Genomic DNA, 24,877 nt, shown 5'->3' on the forward strand with positions numbered 1-24,877 from the left:
AAAATGGTTTGCTTTTTTCAATACGAGTTGAATGATTTACATTCACACTCTTATGTTGTCCAAAAATGATTTTGTTATACATAAGGCTATATTATACTGCAACACAATATGATGTCAAAGGACTACTACCAGTATGAAAATGTAAATTAAGGCAGGAAGAAATATAGTCTCAGACACAGACAGAGATGGACAGTGAGGCAGACAGTGAGGCAGACAGAGAGGCAGGAAAGGGACTTGCCGACATATGGACCAAAATCAAGTTCAAATGGCTCCAGACACCATGTTTGCATAACAATACAACCATAATGAATGGCACACAAAGTGCAGAGAAAGGCTTTGACTGTGTATTTTACGGCGAACTTGGGACCGTGTGAACGAATGGAGAAAAAATTTTTTTTAAAAGAAGCAAAATATAACGTCGCTCTCTTGTCATTTTAATGCAAAAAATGACGATACTGACACAAACAAGACAATGCAAACACAAATTGACCAAAATAAAAGGAAAAAAAATAAATTAATTAAACACGAGCAAGCATGAGACGACAACGATCTGTCGATGTGCAGTTATCCGAAATGAGAAATGACGGTCGTTTGGAAAATCGGCGACAATGATATTTTGCTGTGAAATCAATGCACGTCCTTCATGCACAAAGCAATAAGAGCAAACACTGAAAATTAGACAATATATGGCCATGGAAGTAGTTGTTACATGCACATCACAATCCATCCATTGAGCAGAGCTGCTTACTGAAGCTCAGAGCCCCTGGGTTCTGAGGATTCCAAAGAAAGAATACAAAAAAACAACACAGGTATCACAACCCAGGTGATGGCATGCTCTTGCGAGAGCAGTGAACAGGCGGTTGATGTAAAATCCATTCCCTGCAAGTTCGCAAAAATAAATAAAATGCTTGGAGTTGGGAAGATCCACATTTACAACTGAAGGCACCACCACCTACCGAGTATAGCTATCCAACAGACAAGGATCAGCTCCAATGTTTTGACCAATGAAGGGTCTTCATCAGGAACTGTGCAGGTATCATGTGTCATCTCCTCTCTCGGGGGGGGGGGGTATCCATAATCCATCCATCCATTGGGACCATACTCTGTGCAGAGCATTGGTACTGCCGAAGCAGTCTCCTGGGCTATTGGGCACAATCCTGGATGGGTCGCCACTCCGACACAGGTATCCATAATGAAAACGACATTATGTCTCACCATCTCAGATATTGCAGTCACACGATGTCCCTTCATTCTTGATAAAACACTAACACCGGGTCCACAATGCTTACCGACCCGGTCACTCATTCATTGGAATGTCAGACCTGCTGGGCAGTTACACAGGGTGGTGCCTTCATTTTTGAATAGAGTTCCAAATTGATGTGATTGAAAAAAAAATCTCAAACTGCCAATACTTTGTGCTCAAAATCAAACAAATGAAAATATGCAAGACAACAACAACTGGATAAAAACTGCACAATTGAAGACATGTCCGTTTTTTTGTCGTCTGTTTTTGTTTTTTGAACATTTTTATTATTCCCTACCTCGCAGGGGTAGCCGCAGAAAGTTTTTCGGCAATGTCTTTCAAGAACTGGCTGATAAAGCCTGACGTTCAACTGAAGGTGATTTCACAGGAATTTGTACTTTGATCAGATTCCAGCGTGACAACTTGCCTCGGCATCACGAAAGACACCGAGAGAACTTTCATGTCCACCAAGTAATCTAGCAGACAGAAAATTGAGCTTACCGTCCATCCAAGGGACGGTGCGCTTTTTTTCTGGACAAAAAAGGCACACCTTTCTGGCACACCTGTGCCAATCTGACAACTTATAGTCAGGTATGAAATCAAACCTTCACCAGACAGCTCAGAGACAAGTGCACCATCTCTGCACCACAGTGTCGGACTAGATTAGAAAATGATCATTTCTCGTTATTTTCAGTTTTTGAAAGTCGTTTCCCTTCTCCATTTCCATCACATGACTTGTAAATTCATTTCATTTCTACAGGCATGGTAGTTTGACAAGGATACCAACAAACAGCCAACTGATATCAACAGATAGAGTGGGGTTTTAAAAGTAAGATTCCACGTTGTATTTCGATTCTCTCTATACATTTCTATAATGGATTAAAACATGGTCCGATATTTCCCGTGCATGCCCGATAAACAAAAACGGAAAACATACATATCGACCTGAGAACAACGATATGGGAGGTCGAGAACAAAGCATTTTACAAATACCCAGAAGCAGAAAAGTCACAAATATGTTACAAACAAATATGCAAAATAATAGCCAAGGAACAGCTCTGTAGAACGAGGATGATCCTGAAAACATACCTCTCCCCAAGAAACAAAATCGAAGCTATAAACCAACTTGCAGTAACAAAACTAACAATGTTCCAATACAGCTGCGGAATACGGAATGGTAAACTGTCCACAATCAAAAATCAACAAACTCAATATTAAAACACGGAAAACTCCTCACTATCCACATAATTATCTTCAAAAAACCAGTACATCCCAGAATGTACCGAGCAAGATAAGAAAGGGGTGGCAGACTGGTGGAGCCCAACCAAGCGCACGCAACGATGACTGCAGGATTGGCTGAGTACATTAAAAGTTCAACAGACTACCGAATCAAATTTGTACACAAACAGGAAGACATGAAACCAGAAAAGGTATCTCTAACTCACCTTGCAAAATATTTCCAAGAATTGGTATGAATAGAAGATGCTACATATGAAATGGAAACCAACGAATACACCCAAAATGTTTACAAAAAAGACAACATAAAAGAATAAAACGAAATACCAACAAATATACAATTGGGAGAACGACAAAAGAGCAGGAAGTTAAAAAAAAAATCTGGACAGATTGGGAATAGACAAAGAAGGCTCATTGGAATGGCTAAGAAGAGGTCAGCTCACCTGGGATGGAGAATGAACCAAAATAAATCCCCAAGATCAAGGACACTACACCAATTGCTTTAAGAATATGGCAGGATATGGCAATTTGGCAGTCAGTCAGACAGGTGTAGGGACTGCAAGGTAAAACAGAAAGCATTTCCTCTCGGGATGTGAAAAACTCATGCCAGAACAGCTGTACACACAAAGGCAAAACAAAGTCTGTAGAGTAATCCACTGTGTGAGTGATCTGCAAATAGCCTTTAATATCCAGGTTGAAAGAAAGATCAATTGAAAACAGGACATAATGCTCACGTACAACCTGACCATCCCAACAACCTGACCTGACCAAGCGTGAACAAAACAAAGCATTGCGAGCAAACATCGGACTCGTATAGAAAAAGAAAAATACAGCATTGCTAATCGAGGTGTCAGTACCCAGCGACTTTGATCTAAATAACGTGGAAATCAGAAAAAAAATGACCAAATACCAGGATCTGACAAATGAAGTCAATAGAACCTGGAAGCTGAAGAGTGCCGATATTGTTCCGGAGGTGATAGTTGTAGCAACGGGAGTAAGAAAGAAAAACCTCACTGAGATCTTTAAAACTACCCTGGGGAATATTACGTCCAACAAACTACGATTGGAAACTGTTCAGTGACTATCCTGAGAAGAACCCTTGAAAAATGCATATGAACACAACAAAACTTCACAACTTGGTCCATAAAATGTGATTCTTTACCAAAATGGAGGCAAATACTCGGAGCTCTGGGACTGGGATGACTCTATTCCACCTTCTGAAATACACAAATGGAGATTACAACCAAAAAAGAAAGGAAAAAGCATGCCAACAGCTTTCATCTACACTGAATCCAAGAACAAATGAATGATGGGATATGGGAGCCCCAGCCCACAAATACATATACAGTATATATATTTTTTAATTAAACCATCAAAAAGACTTGCATGCTGCCAAGGTGTGTCGAGGCAAACAACAGTGAGGGGTTGTGGGACCTATAACTGCAGTGCTGTCGGCAAGCTGTGCCCACAATTATGAATGAAATCAACAGGACATTGATCAAATAATCCTAACCGCCGCGGGAAGCAAAGAGCTGACGTTTCGGCTTGTGACCCTATCTTTTGCTCCGACGAAAGGGTAACAGCCCGAAACATCAGCTTCCCCTTGTTTCCCACTGTGGTTAGAATACCTCATTCAACATCCTGTTGATCGTCTCAGTCTTACAAAGCCCTTCCTTGGCACACCTGAACTCCTATCCAGCTACAAGCCCTTCATCTGCAGCTTGATGGACCACTGCTCTCCCGTCTGAGCTGGCTCCCCTGTCTCACATCTTGCTCAGTTTGATGCTGTGGAAATCAAGGCCTTAAAGATCATTGGAATCTCCCGTGCTGAAGCTCAGTCTATGGGTCTATCACTTCACCATTGCGGATAGTGCGGTGGTCTCTCTGTCTTCCCCTCAGGCTTTGTCCCCCACTCCCCAGATTTCTGTCAGACTCACATGGTCCACCATCAACCCCCTTCTGGTGAAACTACCTAAATCCAGGATCTGCTCACCTCCGCTCATTTGTTCCTCTTTTTTTCCCCACCTGTGGAATCAACTTCCACATCCTCTTCAATCTCATTCTTCTCTCCAGGTCTGCAAGACAGCTGTTCACCACCATCTCAAATCATCCCCAATCCAACACCATGATCTTTTCTCCCCTCGTTAATCCCACCCAAATCCTCCTCAAATTTTCCCAGTTTTCCCTCCTTGGAGTTTCCTTCTGTATCCATTTTGTCCATCCCATGCATGCATGTTTTGTGCTCTGTTTTAGTCTGTTCTGTCCTGATCCGTTCACTGTACTAGCTCTTCCATGAGCCTCAAATATGTATACAAAAAAAAAATACTATTTCTTCATTGTGCACATAATTATATTTACTTGTTGTGGTGTTTTACCACTGTGTGAGTGATATGAGCGATTATTATAGCAATTGACCTTTTGAGTAAATAGATTGGGCCATTTTTGTAGATCTTTTATTATTTCAGGCTCAGTGTTCTGATACCCACTTCTATGGAACTTCATCCAATACAATGACCAGCAACTTTTGTGCAGTGTGGTTGAGACAGTCTCGTCTACTCAATTCCTTGCTCAAAATATTGAAAAAAAAAAGTGGTTGTGGAGGGAAAAAATTGAAAGTGAGCATGCACGCACGCACGCACACATGCACACACACATTGCAATAATCTCGCAACCCCTTCGGCGTGGTTATCTTTCCTCTTTTGTATGCAGAATCTAGATTCTAGACTCATGTAAGAGCAAGGTAGTAGAGGAAAGAAGGGCACATACTGATAGTGTACTGATAAGGAATAAAGGAAAGAAGGGTAACATGTATACTGATAGTGGAGTGATGGGGAAATAATTGGCCAAAAACAAGCAGACGGATGAAATGATGGGAAAAAGGGAGGGGTGCATGGACAAGAAGAGAAAGAAAGCTAGTAACCTGCAACTGAGAGAGCTGGGTGTGGGAAGGGTTTAGGAGGATGGAAGAGATAATGAATGTGGATGAAAATGACATGAAATGGTGATTTTGAAGCCATGGAAGAAAAAGTGGGATTGTACTGACTCAGGGAGGTGATACTACAGGTGGGCAAGGAGAGCAACAGAGGAGGGTAGATGATCAGCAAGCATGTATTTTGGAGGTTTAATAAAGGGGGGGCGACTGGAAGAATATGTGTGTTGGAAGGGTGGTGGACTGAAAAGTCAGAGAGAGCAAGATCAAAAGAGAGACGTCAGATAAACGAGGTTACAGATCTGCAGGAAAGAGCAGCATGCCTTGTACTTCAGTTTTTTGTGATATTCCAATGATCTTCAGAGCTTTGGATTCCACAGCATCTCAGAGTTACAGGTGTGAAATTGGGACATCAGCTCATTGGGGAGAGAAATGGTTCATTGACGACTGTATGCTGTGAAAAGTTGGAAATTACCTATGAATGATTTGGCATGATGCAGGAGGAGGCTATTTTTATATAGGTTGAGGCTCGTGGGAAAGTCGAGGCTCTGTGGGAAAGCTGGAACTTGGAATGGGCCAGGACACAACAGAACAAAAGGAACAGCAGAAAGAGATGGGGAAAACACCAACAGCAAGGCCGAGGGCCAAAATTGAGAGAGACCTAGATAAGCAAGGGGCGTGGAGATGAATGAGGGGAAAGGGAGGACACACAGAGTGGAGAAGATGGATACAGAAGCAAACTCCCAGTACATGAAGGAAAGCCAGGAACTTGGAAAGGGGTCTGGGTATGGTCAACGGGTGTAGGAAAGATCATGGTCCTGGATGGGAGATTATCTGAGATGGTGGTGAACAGCAGTCCCGAAGACCTGGAAGGAAGAATAAGATTTTTATTTCACAGCATCTAAGGCTTGTAGTAGAGCTAGCTGTCTCTGTCTCTGTCTCTGTCTCTGTCTCTGTCTCTGTCTCTGTCTCTGTCTCTGTCTCTGTCTCTGTCTCTGTCTCTGTCTCTGTCTCTGTCTCTGTCTCTGTCTCTGTCTCTGTCTCTGTCTCTGTCTCTGTCTCTCTCTCTCTCTCTCCCTCTCTCTCACAAACACACACACACACACAACACAGGACTGTTAGACAAAGCAAACACAGCCACTGAGCTTGAGGGATGTGCTCAGGCACTCTGGGTACCAGCGACATCACAACAATAGCACCGCCTTTCTCACCACACTCATGGAGCATTTCCTAAGGAGGAATTTCCTCCTTCCCATGGATGCCAACCAATGAGGATTGTCCATGCTCTTAACCTTTCAAATCCTGAACATCAAGCAAGGAAGCAGCACGAACAGTTTTCTTTTAGGTCTTTGGTATGACTCGGCCGGGGTTTGGACTGCCGACCTACCAGACTCTGAGCGGACGCTCCAACCATGACACCATCGAATCTGGTTAATATAACCAGACTTTGATATAAAGTTGGCTCAAGAAAGATAATGGGTGATGGTGAGGCCAAGTGGTTTGAAGAATCACCTATTCTACTGGCTGATTAAAGAGCTAGACAGATGGGTGTATGGGTCGATCATTCCAGCAAGACAAGGTGAAAGAGAACATGAGATGTTCCTCGTTTCTGTACAGCTTCTAACCCTCTACACGTCTGTTGGGAAAAATGTAGCTTCTGCTACTCTGTTAGTGAGAACAGGCACAACACAGGACTGATAGACTCCTTAGATAAATAGGGGAGCTTCATTTTTAAGTTAAACCACTGTTCTACAGTATCATGTTGAATCATATACATTGTGGAGAATAGTGTTTTCTTATATTTATTTAAAGTACAACAGAGAAGCTGTTTTAACGTATGTACGTGAGGAATGAAACTGGGCCTGAGAAGCAACTTTGTTGATCTCCAGCCACCACAATGGGAGAGGAGAAAGAATATTGTGAGAGGTTTGTGCTGATTCTGTGCTTTGGCAAAGTCATTGAGCCATGAATGAGTTGGTCTTAGATGCCAAATGTAGAAAGGCTGGCAATAGCAGGGGTACTAGATAGTGTCAAAGGTCCATAATATGTGCTCACACACATTTTTGAGTTCCTCCATCCATTTTTGAGACATAAACAGCAACCTCTCTAAAGTTGAGTGACCAGAACAGAAATGAAGTTGGTGAGATCAGCTAACTGAAGAGGAGGAACGATGATGCCAGTTGCTATGTGATGGAGTCCATGACTTTGTTTTGAGCAGTGAAGCAGGATTTTACAATATGGTCTCGAATCACTATTATCACTCGGCATATAATCAATCACTAATTGACTCTAAAGGGTAGAGTCGATGATGGTCAGAATTTTTTCAGAATATCTTCTCAGGTTAAAAACTCAGTCTCCAAGAGGTGGTGGGAGTGGGAAGAATGGGTGAGGGAGAGGGGGTAATGTTGGGACAAAGGAGGATAGGTTGAGCACACAAGCATTGGAGGTGAACACCGAGTTGAGATTTTTTTTTTTTGCCTTGTCATGAGCAGAGTTTGGAGTGAAGTCATTTGATGTGAGTGACGATGGAGATGGCAATGCCTAATTCCAAAGATAGATTTAACAAGGAGCAATGCAGTCTATGAGGAAGAAAACAGGTTAGAGAGCCGGGTCTGAAGATACAATGGCCTGCAAACGTATTCACCCCCAACGCCCCCCCCCCCGCCCCTCAAGTTTTCACATTTTGATTCCATCTGAGATTATTTCATAATGCTTTCAAATCAAACTTAACAAATAAAGTCTTTACAAACTACTCCAAAGTAATAAACCTAAAAAAAAATGGAGATAAAATGTGAATAAGTTAAGTTAATTAACAGAGAAAATCAGATGATTCTCAGTTGCAGAAGTATTCAAGCCCTTTGTCTAATTAACCCTAAATCACTTCAGGAGCCAATTATTTGTTTAAAAGGTTACAAAACAAGTGTAATGGGTTTCACCTGCATGTAATCAGTGGTTTAACTTGAAAATTAAGCTCCCCCACTTATCTAAGGCATATGAAGGTGCAACTCACTTGGTCAACCAACAAGGCAAATATGAAGATCAAGGAAAGAAGTCAGACATGAAGTGGTAGAGAAGCTCTGTTCAGGAGAGGATTATAAGAATATTCCAAAGTCACTCATTATCCTTTTGAGTATGGTGAAATCCATCATTAAGTGGAAGACGCATCATACCACCCAGACTCTACTCAGATCAGGTCACCCATCCAAACTCAAGAGCCCGGCAAGCAGGAAACTGGTTCGGGATGTCACTGAAAATCCAATAATGATTGAACGATCTGCAAGGCTCTACGTCTCGAGATGGGGGTCAGTGTTCATCAATCAACAATATCCCTTTCCCTTCACAAAGCTGGCCTGTATGGACAGGCGGCAAGAAAGAAGCCATGACTGAAAAAGACTAATCTAAAAGCTTGTATGGAATTTGTGAAAAAGAATCTTAATGATCCTGCAGGCATGTGGAGAAACGTTTTGTTGTCATGAGACAAACATTGAACTTTTTGGTCTAAATTCAAAGCGTTACGTCTGGAGCAATCCGAACACTGCACATCACCCAGTCAACACCATCCCTACTGTCAAGCATGGTGGTGACAGCATCATGTAATGGGGCTGCTTTTCATCAGCAGGGACTGGCAAGTTTGTCAGGATAGAAGGGACAATGGACGGTGCAAAGTACAGGATAATCCTTGATGAAAACCTGCTTGAGTTGGTCATGAATCTAAAACTGGGTCAGAGATTCACATTTCAACAGGACAATGATCCAAAGAACAAAGATAAAGCCACACTCGAGTGGTTGAATAAGAAGAAAATAAATGTTCTTGAACGACCCAGTCCAAGTCCTGACTTGAACCTAATTGACCATTTATGGCGAAACTTGAAGATTGCAGTCCATCGATGATCCCCATCAAACTTGGGAGAACTAGAGCAATTGTCATGTGAAGAATGGTTAAAGATGTCACCATCTCACTGTGCAAAGCTGGTAGAGACCTACCCATAAAGACTCAAAGCAGTCATTGCTGCAAAAGGTGCTTCCACCAAATACTGACCGAAGGGGCTGAATACTTTTACAACCAGAACATTTTGATTTGTGCATATTTTTTGCAGGTATTTCTGACAGGTAACCTCCTTCAACTATAAGTGTTTAATTTGATCTCTTCAGTCATGAATAAAAAAGTTCATTTGAAAAATTATTTCGACATCATTTGTAATTCATCGAAACGTGACATTGTTGGGAAGGAATGAATACCTTTGCAGGCCACAGTAACTCTGATGATGTTTGGTAGTCATTGCTTAAGAAGTATTTTTAAGCAGAAAAGCTGGTTCATTATTTGGGTATGTCCTTCCTTCCATCCGTCCGTCAAAAATTAAGAAGTACCTTCCTAACCCACCGTGTTTAATTCTACAGGGTTCTAAAAGGTATTTCTACAGGATAATTCTAATTAGTAATTCTAAACTCAAAAGGGTTCTAGAGTGTAATTCTGAATGGTTCTAAAGGGTAATTCTAAAGGGTGATTTTAAAGGGTGATTTTAAAGAGTATTTCTAAAGGGTAACTCTAAAGCGTTCTAAAGGGTAATTCTACAGGATAATTCTAAAGCATTCTTGAAGGTAATTATAATTCTAAAGGGTAATTATAAAGGGTTCTACAAGGTAATTTGAATTATAAAGGGTAATAATTATAAAGGGTAGTTCCAAAGGGTAATTCTTAAGGGTAATTCGAAAGAGTGGTTAATGGGTTCTAAAGGGTAATTCTACAGGATAATTCTAAAGCATTCTCGAAGGTAATTATAATTCTAAAGGGTAATTCTAAAGGGTAATTATAAAGGGTTCTACAAGGTAATTCGAATTCTAAAGGGTAATTCTAAAGGGTAATTCTAAAGGGTAATTCTGAAGGGTTCTAAAGGGTAATTATAAAGGGTAGTTCCAAAGGGTAGTTCTTAAGGGTTCTAAAGGGTAATTATAAAGCGTAATTCTAAAGGGTAATTCTGAATGGTTCTAAAGGTTAATTCTGAATGGTTCTAAAGGGTAATTATAAATTGTAGTTCCAAAGGGTAGTTCTTAAGGGTTCTAAAGGGTAATTATAAAGGGTAATAATTATAAAGGGTAGTTCCAAAGGGTAGTTCTTGAGGGCAATTCGAAAGAGTGGTTAATGGGTTCTAAAGGGTAATGCTTAGAGGGTTCTAAAGGGTAATTATAAAGGGTTCTAAAAGATAATTATAAAGGGTAATTCTAAAGGGTAATTCTACAGGATAATTCTAAAGCGTTCTAAAGGGTAATTTGAGAGGGTTCTAAAGGGTAATTCTACAGGATAATTCTAAAGCATTCTCGAAGGTAATTATAATTCTAAAGGGTAATTCTAAAGGGTCATTTAAAGGGTTCTATAAGATAATTCGAATTCTAAAGGGTAATTCTCAAGGGTAATTCTGAAGGGTTCTAAAGGGTAATTCTGAAGGGTTCTAAAGGGTAATTATAAAGGGTAATTCTAAAGGGTAATTCTGAAGGGTTCTAAAGGGTAATTATAAAGGGTAATTATAAAGGGTAGTTCCAAAGGGTAATTCTAAAGTATTGTCGAGGGTTCTTAAAGGTAATTTCAAAGGGTAATTCTAAAGGGTAATTATAAAGGGTTCTAAAGGGTGATTCTAAAGGGTAATTCTAAAGGGTTCTATAAGGCAATTATAATTCTAAAGGGTTCTATAAGGTAATTTAAATTCTAAAGGGTAATTATAAAGGATAATTGTAAAGGGTTCTACAGGGTAATTCAAAAGGGTAACTCTGAAGGGTTCTAAAGGGGAATTCTAAAATCTAAAGGGTCTTTAAAGGCAATTCCAAATGGTAGTTCCAAAGGGTGGTTCTTAAGGGTAATTTAAAAGGGTGATTAATAGGTTCTAAAGGGTAATTATTTGGGGGTTCTAAAGGGTAATTGTTAGGGGGTTCTAAAGGGTAATTGTTAGGGGGTTATAAAGGGTAATTATTCGGGGGTTCTAAAGGGTAATTGTTAGGGGGTTCTAAAGGGTAATTGTTAGGGGGTTCTAAAGGGTAATTCTTAGGGGGTTCTAAAAGATAATTGTAAAGGGTCCTAAAGGGCAATTATAAAGTGTAATTTGAAAGTGTGATTCCAAAGGATTCTAAAGCTTAACTCTCTAGAATTTTAAAGGGTGGTTCTAAAGGGTTCTAAAGAGTCATTCTAAATGGTCCTGAAAGGTAATAATGGGTAATTCTAAAGGGTTTCCTTCATTTCTAGGCTTTGCCTATTTCATGTTAAAAATGCCAAACTGAACTGCTTCGCTCAGATACGGGACAATTTTTTAAACAAACTTCGGACTTTTCGTTCTTCTTGACCACTCTTTTGATGTCCGCATACATTATACACACCTCCATATGGAGTAGGCCCATATATGAGTCTGTCATGAATGCTAATCCATCACACACAACTATATCACAGTGATTGCGTTGCAGCAACTCCAAAATATATCGAACTCAATCTGATCTGACGTTATCATCAAAATCCTGGCCGAGGCCGATCCTACCATCACCACCACCACCTCCTCCTCCTCCTCCTCCTCCTCCTCCTCCTACCACATCCCATCCAATTCCACCCAATCTCACCAATACACCATAAACCTATCCCTAGAGGGGATTTGTTTCAAGAGGCGGAGAGAGCGAGAAGAGGCAAAGGGTGAAGACGCGACCGTGGAACCGTTTCGTGCACATTGTTCATTTTGGCGCCGCCACGGACGTGGTTAGAAACTAAATAACGCGCTTTGTTTTGGACTGGGATTGAGAACGAGACGCCATAAAAAGAGAAAGTGAGCGGGAAAAAGTGCGAGGGAAAATGAGGAGTTGCCCGATTAAGGTCAAAATACTATACAAGAGAGAATATGGTGCTAAAGTAGTAACTGCGACTAAAAACTAGATACGAGTTGAGTGGTTACAGCAGTAGTGCAAGGTTCCACTTGAGGACGTACGTGGTGATGCATTATGGAGACCAAATGAGGTGCGGTATGGGAGGTATGTAGTGCGAGGTATAGTAATCGATGTGGTGCATCCATAGCGACAACAAACATTTGTCTCTTTGCATGCCGAGGCTTCTACCTTCCCTTTCAAGAGTTCGTACTCAAGTCCGCACCTGCTGAGGCCTCAAGTCAGATTGACCAAGTCCTCAATATGAGCGGATCAGAGCCAATCCAGGATGGGGATGATGCAGCAGGAGCTACACCCAGACGGTGTGATGTAAAACGGGCCTCATCCCCACGATGCGGCTCCATGGTGACGCACCGGCTTTGAAATGCACCTGCAGCCGCTCCTTGTGGAGGCCAAACCTGGAGGCATCGGAGCGGAAACGACGAAACAGCAATCAGCGTTTTGAGGACTGTTCAAGGACCTGAAACAACAAACGCACTTCGGACCACATTTCCTTTTGCCGTCGTGCTGAGACGATGCGTGCCCGCAACGAGCGATGAGCAGAAGCATGAACCAGGTGCTCATCCCGTGACGTCATTCGCAGCGTACGTACGCAAACTTCTCACGGCCCCGTGGACATTGCGGAAATAGCCGCGAACCACATATTCATGGATACTACGTACCGTCGTGTCGTTACGACCAATACGAGTTCGAGCACTCATTGGTACAGGATCAGGGTCGTGCTGCTGAATGCGAGGAATGTGCAGGAGGGATTGAGGTTGGAGGGGGGAGGGAGGGGGAAGGGAGGGGGAAAGGGAAGGGTTGTAGTGGGATAGGGGAGGTAGAGGGGTAGCGGAGGGGGGAAGGGGACGAGGTTGCAGTGGGGGAGTCAGAGGGAGGAGAGGGGGGTTAGAGAGGGAGGAGAGGGGGTGAGAGAGAGGGTGGAATAGAGAGAGGGGCGAGAGAAGGGAGGGGAGTGAGAGGGGGAGGGAACTGCTCTCTGTCCGTTTTCCGCCCACAAGGCGAGTTGATCCTCTCTGCACGTTTCGGGCCTGACAAATGGCTTTCCAAGCTGTAGAAAAACAGGAAACGTTGTAATCATCATCAAACAGCTTTCGATTTTAATTACTCTTTTTCACATCTTTAATAACTTGTAAGGTCATATACCGACCTACTCAATGTCACAACCTACTCAATACAATTTGCGATAAATCACGACAAAGGTTTCTTTTCTTTTTTTAATTATTATTATCATTATTATTATTAATATTAATTCCGTTGTCCAGACGAACAAATGTTTTAACTTTTACAAAAATATAATTCAAATAGGAAAATGGAGATTTTAACGTTTTATAGTGTTGGCCATATTTTAAGCTTCTCGTTAAACATTTTCAGACAGCACAATTTTATTATACAATATTGAAAAAAATGAAAACATGATGTTTAAAAAAAGTGATTGTCATCCTGAGAGATATCTGCGAGGCTCGAGGTTTTTTGAATTCTGTCTTTGTTCATAATATAAGTTTACAAATGCCATTCATTTAACGTCCATTCGCCTGCTGCGCTCGGATAAAACTGTTATTATTCCATTAATCCATCTCCATTTCAGAATGAAATTTTTTGATGACTAAAAGTTCATTTTTAAATAAAGACCTTTGTAAATAAATAAGTATAAAGTCGTTAAGGTGTTAAGGTGTCGTGCAAGCAGTCCGGGGGGATAGCCAAGAGGTATTTAATCCTTCAGTGTACTGCGAACGAGTTTCTGGACTGTCGAGCCTGGGTTCGAATCTCAACTCGGTTATAAACTGCCATCCTGGTGTCTCACAGATAGGACGAGGCGGCATCAATGTGTGTGCCGTCCATCGGATGGATGTCAAACTTGGGGTCCCATCTGCCGGCATTACTTAGTGGACGTTAAAGATCGTACAGTGTCCTTCCAAAATATTAGGCGAATTATTCCTAAAAGTTAGGCTTCCCAGTACCCGAAGTTACAAATACTAGTTATCTTCATTCGAGTATCGTGTCAAAATGATGACCCTTCCATTATTGTAGAACTAACGAAAGAAATTGCTTCTGCAGAACAGACGCTTTACAGAGAGCACTCGTGGGCACACCCCCCTCTGGGCAGGAGTGCCCTTCTCGGCCTACCGGTCTGCCACGATGGAGAAATAACCCAATTAATAACACCTATGAGAAATCCACAATTTTTTTTTTAACCAAAAATATAAGTTTTCCATTTATTTTTAGAAATTTTTCGAAAAATATTTCATGGATAACATAAGTCGGGTTACTCAATCATGGGTAACATAAGTAGGGACCCCCTGAGTATACCCTGAAATTTTGTGGTCAATCGGCCCAAGGGTCTATGAATAGTTACCAGACATTGAGACATACAGCAGACACCACTCTATTTTATATATTAGATGGTGGACAAAAATAATACTCATAATAATAGGAACAAGAGCGAGAATTGCTTTTCAATATATGTCCCCTACTGGTCCCAATGAATGTTCGGGAGCTAAAAATTAAATTGCGTTAACGCACGCTTGAGCTAATACCAGAACCAAAATGAAGAAGAAGAAACTCTCCAACACACCATGTTTGGGTGTATTCAGCAAAATAAAAGGAAAAAGTAATTTAAATTTACTGATATATTTTGGAGACTATGAAGCAATAAAGACAACTAAAATAACAAACTGGAGATAAAAATGAGTTTGCTTTAACACATGCTTGAGCCAATGCCAGAACCAAAATGAAGAAGAAGAAACTCTCTAACCCACCATGTTTCAATCGTTTCTTGGCTTTTCCGATTTCATAAAAACTAGAAGGGCACTATCCATGACCTATGATGTCATAATTATCATTAAAACATTCTGCATGAGTCGCCACACCTTTGGTGAAAATTGGATGTCAATCAGATAAGCAGTTGCAGAGAAAACAGAAAATTAACACCAACGGATGTACGTACGTATGTATGTACAGATGGACAGATGACATGAAAAAGTAATGCTTCTGGCGACTTCGTCAGCGGAGGCATAAAATAATATTAAGGAGAAGAAAACCGCAAAAACGTTGCTTTGTGCTCATTTTTTTTTCAAACAATTGGTTGTAATGCAATTAGTAATGCATTGAATACATCTGCCAAAGTGGTTGTTTTACTAAACACCCCCATATAGAGTGTGCAATCATGGGTAACATGGATAGTTAACATTGACAGTAGCTTTAGTGCCAATTTGTAGTGCGAGTCAGGTGATGATAGCTAATGCTTTGTGTAGGTGAACAACTATGGTCTCTTACTGTTGACTTGAAAAGTTTAAATTTGTGTTCGACAATCTGTTCATTCCAAGCCAAAAGCAACATTTGACACCCAATTGCAAACCAAATAAAGCTAACTTAAGGTAGAGTGACAGCACGATTAAAATAAATACTTCGTGGCTTACCTGTTAACGTTAGTGCTGATCGGAGGCAGTGCAGGTTGGTTACCTGTGTAGTGTAATCTTAACACAACTTACTTGTGGAAGGGGTTTAAAAAGAGAAAATATAAAAACTAGAACGGCACTCTTTGACATCACGACGTCGCCAGATATGCCTCCGCCCACATTATTACATCATTATAGTTGGACCAAGTTTGATTTAAATCCCTGAACCCAGCTTCAAAAAATTAAATTATTCTGCCAGCGAGACGATGCATCCGATCAATTGAAATTTTAAAACCTATATTCCTCATGACTACAACATCATAACCGTTAAGCTTCATGTCGATTGATGCAGTGATTCAAAACAAATAGTTTTTTTTAAAAGATTTTCATTCAATCCAATTTGGCTGCCAGACCATGTGACCTATTAATTATCCATGAACACCCTGGAATCCCCAAGGCTTGGGGAACATGTGGGTGAAGTTCCCCTAGATCTGTCAAGTCGTTCTGGAGAAGAAGATTTAAAAAGGTTTATTCTTCAAAAAATTCATAGCTGACAAACCATGTGAGATATGACGTCATAGGTGGAGAACTTTTGTTCCTCATGGATAGGGGATCATACCTCTAAAGTTTCACCTCAATCTGTTCAGCCATTTTAGAGAAAAGATTTTTGAAGGTTTTTTTTAATGTTAAAAACAATATGGCTGCCAAACCATGTGATGAATGACATCATCAATCCCCCCCCTCCCCACACACAATTTAGCCTTAGATGACCCTCAAAAATGTTCATACTGATCGGATAAAGCATTTCGCATATGCAATTATGATGTCATAATGAAACCACCTATGACATCATCAAAATAAATCACTTATTTCTCACAGCGAGTACTTCACATGTGCTAAGTTTCAAGTTTTCCACGGTGCAGTTTCAGAAATAGAGCTCCAAAGTTTTTCCTTTTTTCCAACATGGCTGCCACACCACGTAACATATGACGTCATAATTATCATTAAAACATTCCACATGAGTTCACACCTATGGTGAAAATTTTGTGTTCCTAGGATAAGCGGTTGCAGAGAAAACAGAAAATTAGCAAGGACTAACGTACGTACGGACGTATGGATGGACGGGACAGCCAACCCGAAAACATGCCACTGGCGACTTCATCAGCGGAGGCATAATAACCTGATGTACATACATGAAGCAAAGACATACGTATGGCTTATGTGCATATGTAATACATCGTGGTTATATTCCAATTGCATTTGGCCATGGACTAAAGGCGCTGTCACACCTTGACGATTTAGCCAGCAATGGCAACGTATAAAAATGTATGTAAAACGTTGGCGTACGCTGAAATTTTGATGTTTTTTTTTTAAAGTTGTTTGCGTATTCATAACGAGTTGGTCGTATGCATAACATTAGTAACGTACACAGAACGATTCGTTGTCTTATAGATAACTTATACCAACGAATGATTAGCGTGTTGTCGGTGTTCACAACCTATGCCCAACGATAGTCTAACTTAGGCAGAGCGCGCTGCACGTATCGCCGACGATCACATGGCGTAGCCTATTAAAAAGCTGCCGCACGCCGATTCAAATCATAACCGCCTGAGAATTGGGAGGGTCAACATCGCAGTCACACCTTGACGATTTAGCCAGCGTATGCTGACCTCTGAAAAATGTGTCTAAAACGCTGGCACAAGTCGAATACGTTATGGGTAAGTTTGGTTTACGTTAAGAGCACGCTGAAAAACGATGAAGTACGCTGTCATATTTCGTGGTACGTCTTGTACGTTGTGAAATTTCAAGCATGCTGAAAATCTTACGACGTACTCGCCATATGGCTCACACGTTCCGCTACGCTGGGAATAAGTTGTGCGCACAATATGCGATCGTTGACACACAGACACAAGTTCCTTGTGAGTTACTCATAAGTCGAAACACGTCGAGGTAATGTTTAGCATACCCGAAACTTATTTTCTCCGTCAAGGCACATTTTCTTTTTTCCTTATTGGCTTCGTGAAGGCACGTGACGAAATATCTGAAGTTGTTGTTGTTGTTTTTTTATTATTATTATTTTTCTAGTCTATCACTAATTTAAAAATATATTCGGACATTTGCTTTTAAGTTTCGACGTCGACGTGACAATATCCTCAAACAGAAAATATTCACAGAGGAGGAACTAAGAATAAGACATGAGCAAACTGAAGAGGCAATCGGACGTGACATAACGGCACGTGACGAAATATCGGAAGTTATTGTTGTTGTTTTTTTTAAAACGCTGCCAATACGCCATTATACGGTAGCTGTAAATTAGAAACACATTCAGTAAGTTCTGTGGTCGTCCAGAAGACGTCAATCAAATACGTCTACATACGTCAATATGCGTTGGAGGTACGTTACACATCGGTTCAAAGCACGTTACTCATAGGTTAGAAATAAGTTTTGGGTTCGCTAAGCATTACCTCGACGTGTTTCGACTTATGAGTAACTTACAAGTAACGTGCCTCGACGTGTGTCAACAATCGCATAACGTGCCTCGACATGTGTCAACGATCGTGCAACGTGCCTACAACACGTTACTCATAGGTTATAAATAAGTTTCGGGTACACTAATCATTACCTCGACGTATTTCGATTTATGAGTAACTTACAAGTAACGTGTGTCAATGATCGCATAACGTGCCTACAACTTATGGCCAGCGTAGCGGAACGTGCAAGTCATCCGCTGGCATACGTCGTAAAATTTCAAGCATGGAAAATTTGAGGACAACCGCAAAGTACAATGATGAAAGCCAGAGTACTACGACATATGGCAGTGTTTTTGAGCGTGCTCTTAATGTTATCAAAACTTACCCATAACGTATTAAATGTGTGCCAGCGTTTTCGACAAATTTTTCATAAGTCAGCATACGCTGGATAAATCGTCAAGGTGTGACAGCGCCTTAACACCTGGACTTAAAGCCTGCCAATCTGTACCGCTTCCTGCAATAGTGGCACCTGATTTTAATTGGGGTGGAGTCAGGCCAGCTGTCGAGCCAATGGGTGTGTGTGTGTATATATATATATATATATATATATATATATATATATATATATATATATATATATATATATATATATATATATATATATATATATATATATATATATATATATGGTTTGTTCATGAACTTTGAACAACAGGCGTGATGGCAAACATAAGAAGCCGATTGGTCAAATGGAAGTCCAGAACTGAACCTTCTGCCAACTCTATCTCAGAGAAATTGATGATTGTGGAATGATCTTTGAGAAAGATGTTAAGCTAAACAAACAGATCTTTTGGACGATATTAGCTCTGTCGTTGCATTGCTAGCTCCACCATTTTGTCTGAATCTCACTGTTACTCCACCCTGAAAGCACACGGCAAATTTGATTGGTTGAGATGGCATGAAATTTTCCCAAGTACAGTGCTGCTAAACTGAAGGTTTTTGGAAGTGCCAAGAAGACGATTCGTGTTCTTCAGTGTTCAAATATATATATATATATATATATATATATATATATATATATATATATATATATATATATATATATATATATATATATATATATATGTGTAACTTGAAATAAAAGAAAAGTTTTAAAGGCTGCAGAACAAAAACAAAAAGTGTCACATCAGAAGTTTACCAACATTGATACACCGTCTTTTACAACACCTTATTCAACACTTCAAATTAGTTATTTGTGCCTGTTGTTTGTGTCCTTTATGATGTCACTACCAACAGTAAGTTTCCTGTTTGAAATGATTTTTATTTTTGTTCGATTGCCACACAGACAGAAAGACTGAAGCAATGGCTCTACTACGTTGTGTACAACCACACTCGGGATGAGACACCATACAATTTTCCAAATTCAGAGCCAAAACACCACTAAACTGCAGGTTCATGTTCCGATTCATGTTATACAGTGTTCAAAATATACAATGAAATTGACATTAAGTAGTTCCTCGATCATAGACAGACAGACACAGACAGACAGACAGACAGACAGACAGACAGATCGACAGACAGACGGAATGAACCAATTGCTTAACCACACTTTGCACTCCACGTGTGGGGTAATTATGATCATTCAATAGAACATCAGGTCTGGTCAGCCAGTTTATGGCAGACTTACCCAAAGCGTTCTCTTGTTGACGCCACCAGAAGGTGGGGAAAAAAATGGAGCCTTTAAAGAAGTAATTTACATATTAACATTGTCTCCAATCACTTGTAGAGGTGATTCAACTGGATGGGATCCAAGTCGGTCACAAAGACAAAGTTAACTTTTTCATGTTCATTTCGTTAATAATTAATATTTCTCTTAACTGCGTATCCCATCTTCAGTTTATTCCATAATTAGAATAAACTTAATAATCCTAGTTACCTGTTTACAATACACATAACAATCCTACAGTTACCTGTTTACAATACACATAACAATCCTCCAGTTACCTGTTTACAATACACATAACAATCCTCCAGTTACCTGTTTACAATACACTTAACAATCCTGCAGTTACCTGTTTACAATACACATAACAATGTGGTAGTTACCTGTTTACAATACACATAACAATGTGGTAGTTACCTGTTTACAATACACTTAACAATCCTACAGTTACCTGTTTACAATACACATAACAATCCGACAGTTACCCGTTTACAATACACTCCACAATCCGACAGTTACCCGTTTACAATGCACATAACAATCCTCCAGTTACCTGTTTACAATACACTCCACAATCCTACAGTTACCTGTTTACAATGCACATAACAATCGTCCAGTTACCTGTTTACAATACACATAACAATCCTACAGTTACCTGTTTACAATACACTCCACAATCCTCCAGTTACCAGTTTACAATACACATAACAATCCTCCAGTTACCTGTTTACAATACACTCCCCAATCCTACAGTTACCTGTTTACAATACACATAACAATCCTACAGTTACCTGTTTACAATACACATAACAATCCTACAGTTACCTGTTTACAATACACATAACAATCCTACAGTTACCTGTTTACAATACACTCTGGAATGATACAACCCTCCAAGCACTGTGGTGGTTAACACCATTTCCCTCTCATATAACATTCCCCTAAAACATCTCTTTCACCCTTTTATTCCAATCAGTGTTTTTTAAACTCGATTCTTTATCCCTTGACATGAAATTAACGTGTCGATGTATCTAAATTAACGTGTCGATGTATCTAAATTAACTTGTCGATGTATCTAAATTAACGTGTCGATGTATCTAAATTAACATGCCGATGTATCTAAATTAACGTGTCAATGTATCTAAATTAACGTGTCGATGTATCTAAATTAACGTGTCGATGTATCTAAATTAACGTGCCGATGTATCTAAATTAACGTGCCGATGTATCTAAATTAACGTGTCGATGTATCTAAATTAACGTGTCGATGTATCTAAATTAACGTGTCGATTGATCTAAGTTAACGTGTCGATGTATCTGAATTAACGTGTCGATGTATCTAAATTAACGTGTCGATGTATCTAAGTTAACGTGTCGATGTATCTAAATTAACGTGTCGATGTATCTAAATTAACGTGTCGATGTATCTAAATTAACATATCGATGTATCTAAGTTAACGTGTCGATGTATCTAAATTCACGTGTCCATGTATCTAAATTAACGTGTCGATGTATCTAAATTCACGTGTCCATGTATCTAAATTCACGTGTCGATGTATCTAAATTAACGTGTCGATGTATCTAAGTTAACGTGTCGATGTATCTAAATTAACGTGTCGATGATTCTAAATTAACGTGTCGATGTATCTAAATTAACATATCGATGTATCTAAGTTAACGTGTCGATGTATCTAAATTCACGTGTCGATGTATCTAAATTCACGTGTCGATGTATCTAAATTCACGTGTCGATGTATCTAAATTCACGTGTCGATGTATCTAAATTCACGTGTCGATGTATCTAAATAAACGTGTCGATGTATCTAAATTCACGTGTCCATGTATCTAAATTCACGTGTCGATGTATCTAAATTAACGTGTCGATGTATCTAAGTTAACGTGTCGATGTATCTAAATTAACGTGTCGATGATTCTAAATTAACGTGTCGATGTATCTAAATTAACATATCGATGTATCTAAGTTAACATGTCGATGTATCTAAATTCACGTGTCGATGTATCTAAATTCACGTGTCGATGTATCTAAATTCACGTGTCGATGTATCTAAATAAACGTGTCGATGTATCTAAATTCACGTGTCGATGTATCTAAATTCACGTGTCGATGTATCTAAATAAACGTGTCGATGTATCTAAATTCACGTGTCGATGTATCTAAATAAACGTGTCGATGTATCTAAATTCACGTGTCGATGTATCTAAATTCACGTGTCGATGTATCTAAATTCACGTGTCGATGTATCTAAATTCACGTGTCCATGTATCTAAATTAACGTGTCGATGTATCTAAATTCACGTGTCGATGTATCTAAATTCACGTGTCGATGTATCTAAATTCACGTGTCCATGTATCTAAATAAACGTGTCGATGTATCTAAATTCACGTGTCGATGTATCTAAATTCACGTGTCGATGTATCTAAATTCACGTGTCCATGTATCTAAATTAACGTGTCGATGTATCTAAATTCACGTGTCGATGTATCTAAATTAACGTGTCCAATGAAGCCTTGTTGTTGTTATTTGTGACGACACGTTTTGGGATCGATAAACCGAACTGTGTCCGTCCGAAGAGTTAACGATTTATTATCCTCCATTGGTTCCCTTGTCTGAGTTAGCGAGTTACCGTTTGACCGTTCCTTTGTCTCGTACACTTTATTTAATTTTCGTGTCCAAGTGATTATATCGAAATTAATTAATTACTGAGAAAGAAGGGAATCCTGCTCCGTTTCTCTTATCGATGGATGTTCCGAGATACCTGCGCCATCCTCAACTCCCTGAACGATACGTCCTGCATCTGGATGTTTACACACCTTGGTTCTTCATCGCACCGGAAACAAAACGATGTCGATTATGATATAAATTTATTTCATATTAATCATCAATTCTTTATTGCAAACAAAAAGCGATATTTGCTTCCATTTCGACAAACGCGCACAACCACTGTTGTCGGCCATGTCGATGGTAGTCTTTAGATTCCACGGAAATACGCTTCGTCACAACGCTTGTCTGTCTCCTTGTCGTTTGTCCAAAGCCCGTTAAGATCACCATGACGGAAAATGCTGAGTGACAGTGGGCACGTGATAGCGAGGACGCGGCAGTGAGGACCCGATCGAGAGGAGGTGACAGTGAGGACCCGATCGAGAGGAGGTGACAGTGAGGACCCGATCGAGAGGAGGTGACAGTGAGGACCCGATCGAGAGGACGTGACAGTGAGGACCCGATCGAGAGGACGTGACAGTGAGGACCCGATCGAGAGGACGTGACAGTGAGGACCCGATCGAGAGGACGCGACAGTGGGAATCCGATCGAGAGGACGCGGCAGTGAGGACCCGACCGAGAGGACGTGGCAGTGGGAATCCGATCGAGAGGACGCGGCAGTGAGGACCCGATCGAGAGGACGCGGCAGTGAGGACCCGATCGAGAGGACGCGGCAGTGAGGACCCGATCGAGAGGACGCGGCAGTGAGGACCCGATCGAGAGGACGCGGCAGTGAGGACCCGATCGAGAGGACGCGGCAGTGAGGACCCGATCGAGAGGACGCGGCAGTGAGGACCCGATCGAGAGGACGTGACAGTGAGGACCCGATCGAGAGGACGCGGCAGTGAGGACGTGACAGTGAGGACCCTAATCGAGAGGACGTGACAGTGAGGACCCGATCAAGAGGACGTGACAGTGGGAATCCGATCGAGAGGACGTGGCAGTGAGGACCCGATCGAGAGGACGCGGCAGTGAGGACTCGATCGAGAGGACGTGACAGTGAGGACCCGATCGAGAGGACGCGGCAGTGAGGACGTGACAGTGAGGACCCTAATCGAGAAGACGTGACAGTGAGGACCCGATCAAGAGGACGTGACAGTGGGAATCCGATCGAGAGGACGTGGCAGTGAGGACCCGATCGAGAGGACGCGGCAGTGAGGACTCGATCGAGAGGACGTGACAGTGAGGACCCGATCGAGAGGACGCGGCAGTGAGGACGTGACAGTGAGGACCCTAATCGAGAAGACGTGACAGTGAGGACCCGATCAAGAGGACGTGACAGTGGGAATCCGATCGAGAGGACGTGGCAGTGAGGACCCGATCGAGAGGACGCGGCAGTGAGGACTCGATCGAGAGGACGTGACAGTGAGGACCCTAATCGAGAGGACGTGGCAGTGGGAATCCGATCGAGAGGACGTGGCAGTGAGGACCCGATCGAGAGGACGCGACAGTGGGAATCCGATCGAGAGGACGCGGCAGTGAGGACCCGATCGAGAGGACGTGGCAGTGAGGACCCGATCGAGATGACATGGCAGTGGGAATCCGATCGAGAGGACGCGGCAGTGGGAATCCGATCAAGAGGACGTAGCAGCGAGGACTCGATCGAGAGGACGTGGTAGTGAGAACCCGATCGAGCGGACGTGGCAGTGAGAAACCGATCGAGATGACGTGGCAGTGAGGACCCTATCGAGAGGATGCAGCAGTGAGAACCACATCGAGAGGATGCAGCAGTGAGAACCACATCGAGAGGATGCAGCAGTGAGTACCCAATCGAGAGGACGCAGCAATGAGAACCCGATTGAGAGGACACAGCAATGAGAACCAAATCAAGAGGACGCACCAGTGAGTGCCTGATTGCGAAGACGCAGCAACACAGTCACGTGACTATTGCGGGTTGGAGTGGGAGTGTGGGGGGGGGAGTGGGGGTCAAAAACTTCCAACTGTGATTTTACAATGCTTTCAACTATACATGACATGAGTGTACATTTATACATGGCAGGTACGATTACATATATACGAGCAAATACAACCCGTCGCTTTGCTGACAGGGGCATTAAAGGGGATTGCGGAGAAAGAAGGAGGGGGAAGCGAGGAAGGGTTGGATAGTGAGGAGGGGCGTGGGAATGGAAGACAGCATGAGGGGAGGGAAAGGGAAGGAAGCGTGAGGGGAGGGTAAGGGAAGGCA

General features: G+C 41.4%; 2 long non-coding RNA genes across 2 annotated transcripts in view; one reads left to right on the forward strand and one right to left on the reverse strand.

Moving 5' to 3' along the window:
* Positions 1–424: 424 nt before the first annotated feature.
* Positions 425–13,077, reverse strand: LOC147017114 (uncharacterized). The gene is made up of 3 exons (XR_015049351.1): positions 12,983–13,077; positions 12,526–12,718; positions 425–3,696 (listed from the first exon to the last, which is right to left on the reverse strand). It is a non-coding gene; the product is annotated as an uncharacterized LOC147017114 (long non-coding RNA).
* Positions 12,707–24,877, forward strand: part of LOC147017115 (uncharacterized) — a 41,406-nt gene continuing 29,235 nt past the window's right edge. Inside the window, exon 1 of the long non-coding RNA XR_015049352.1 lies at positions 12,707–12,904. This is a non-coding gene — a long non-coding RNA (uncharacterized LOC147017115). The remainder of the gene's footprint in view (positions 12,905–24,877) is intronic.

Source organism: Eptatretus burgeri, chromosome 11 (assembly GCF_056783735.1).
Source record: "Eptatretus burgeri isolate ZD-2024b chromosome 11, Ebu_testis_v1, whole genome shotgun sequence".
In the NCBI taxonomy this organism is placed as follows: Eukaryota; Metazoa; Chordata; class Myxini; order Myxiniformes; family Myxinidae; genus Eptatretus; species Eptatretus burgeri.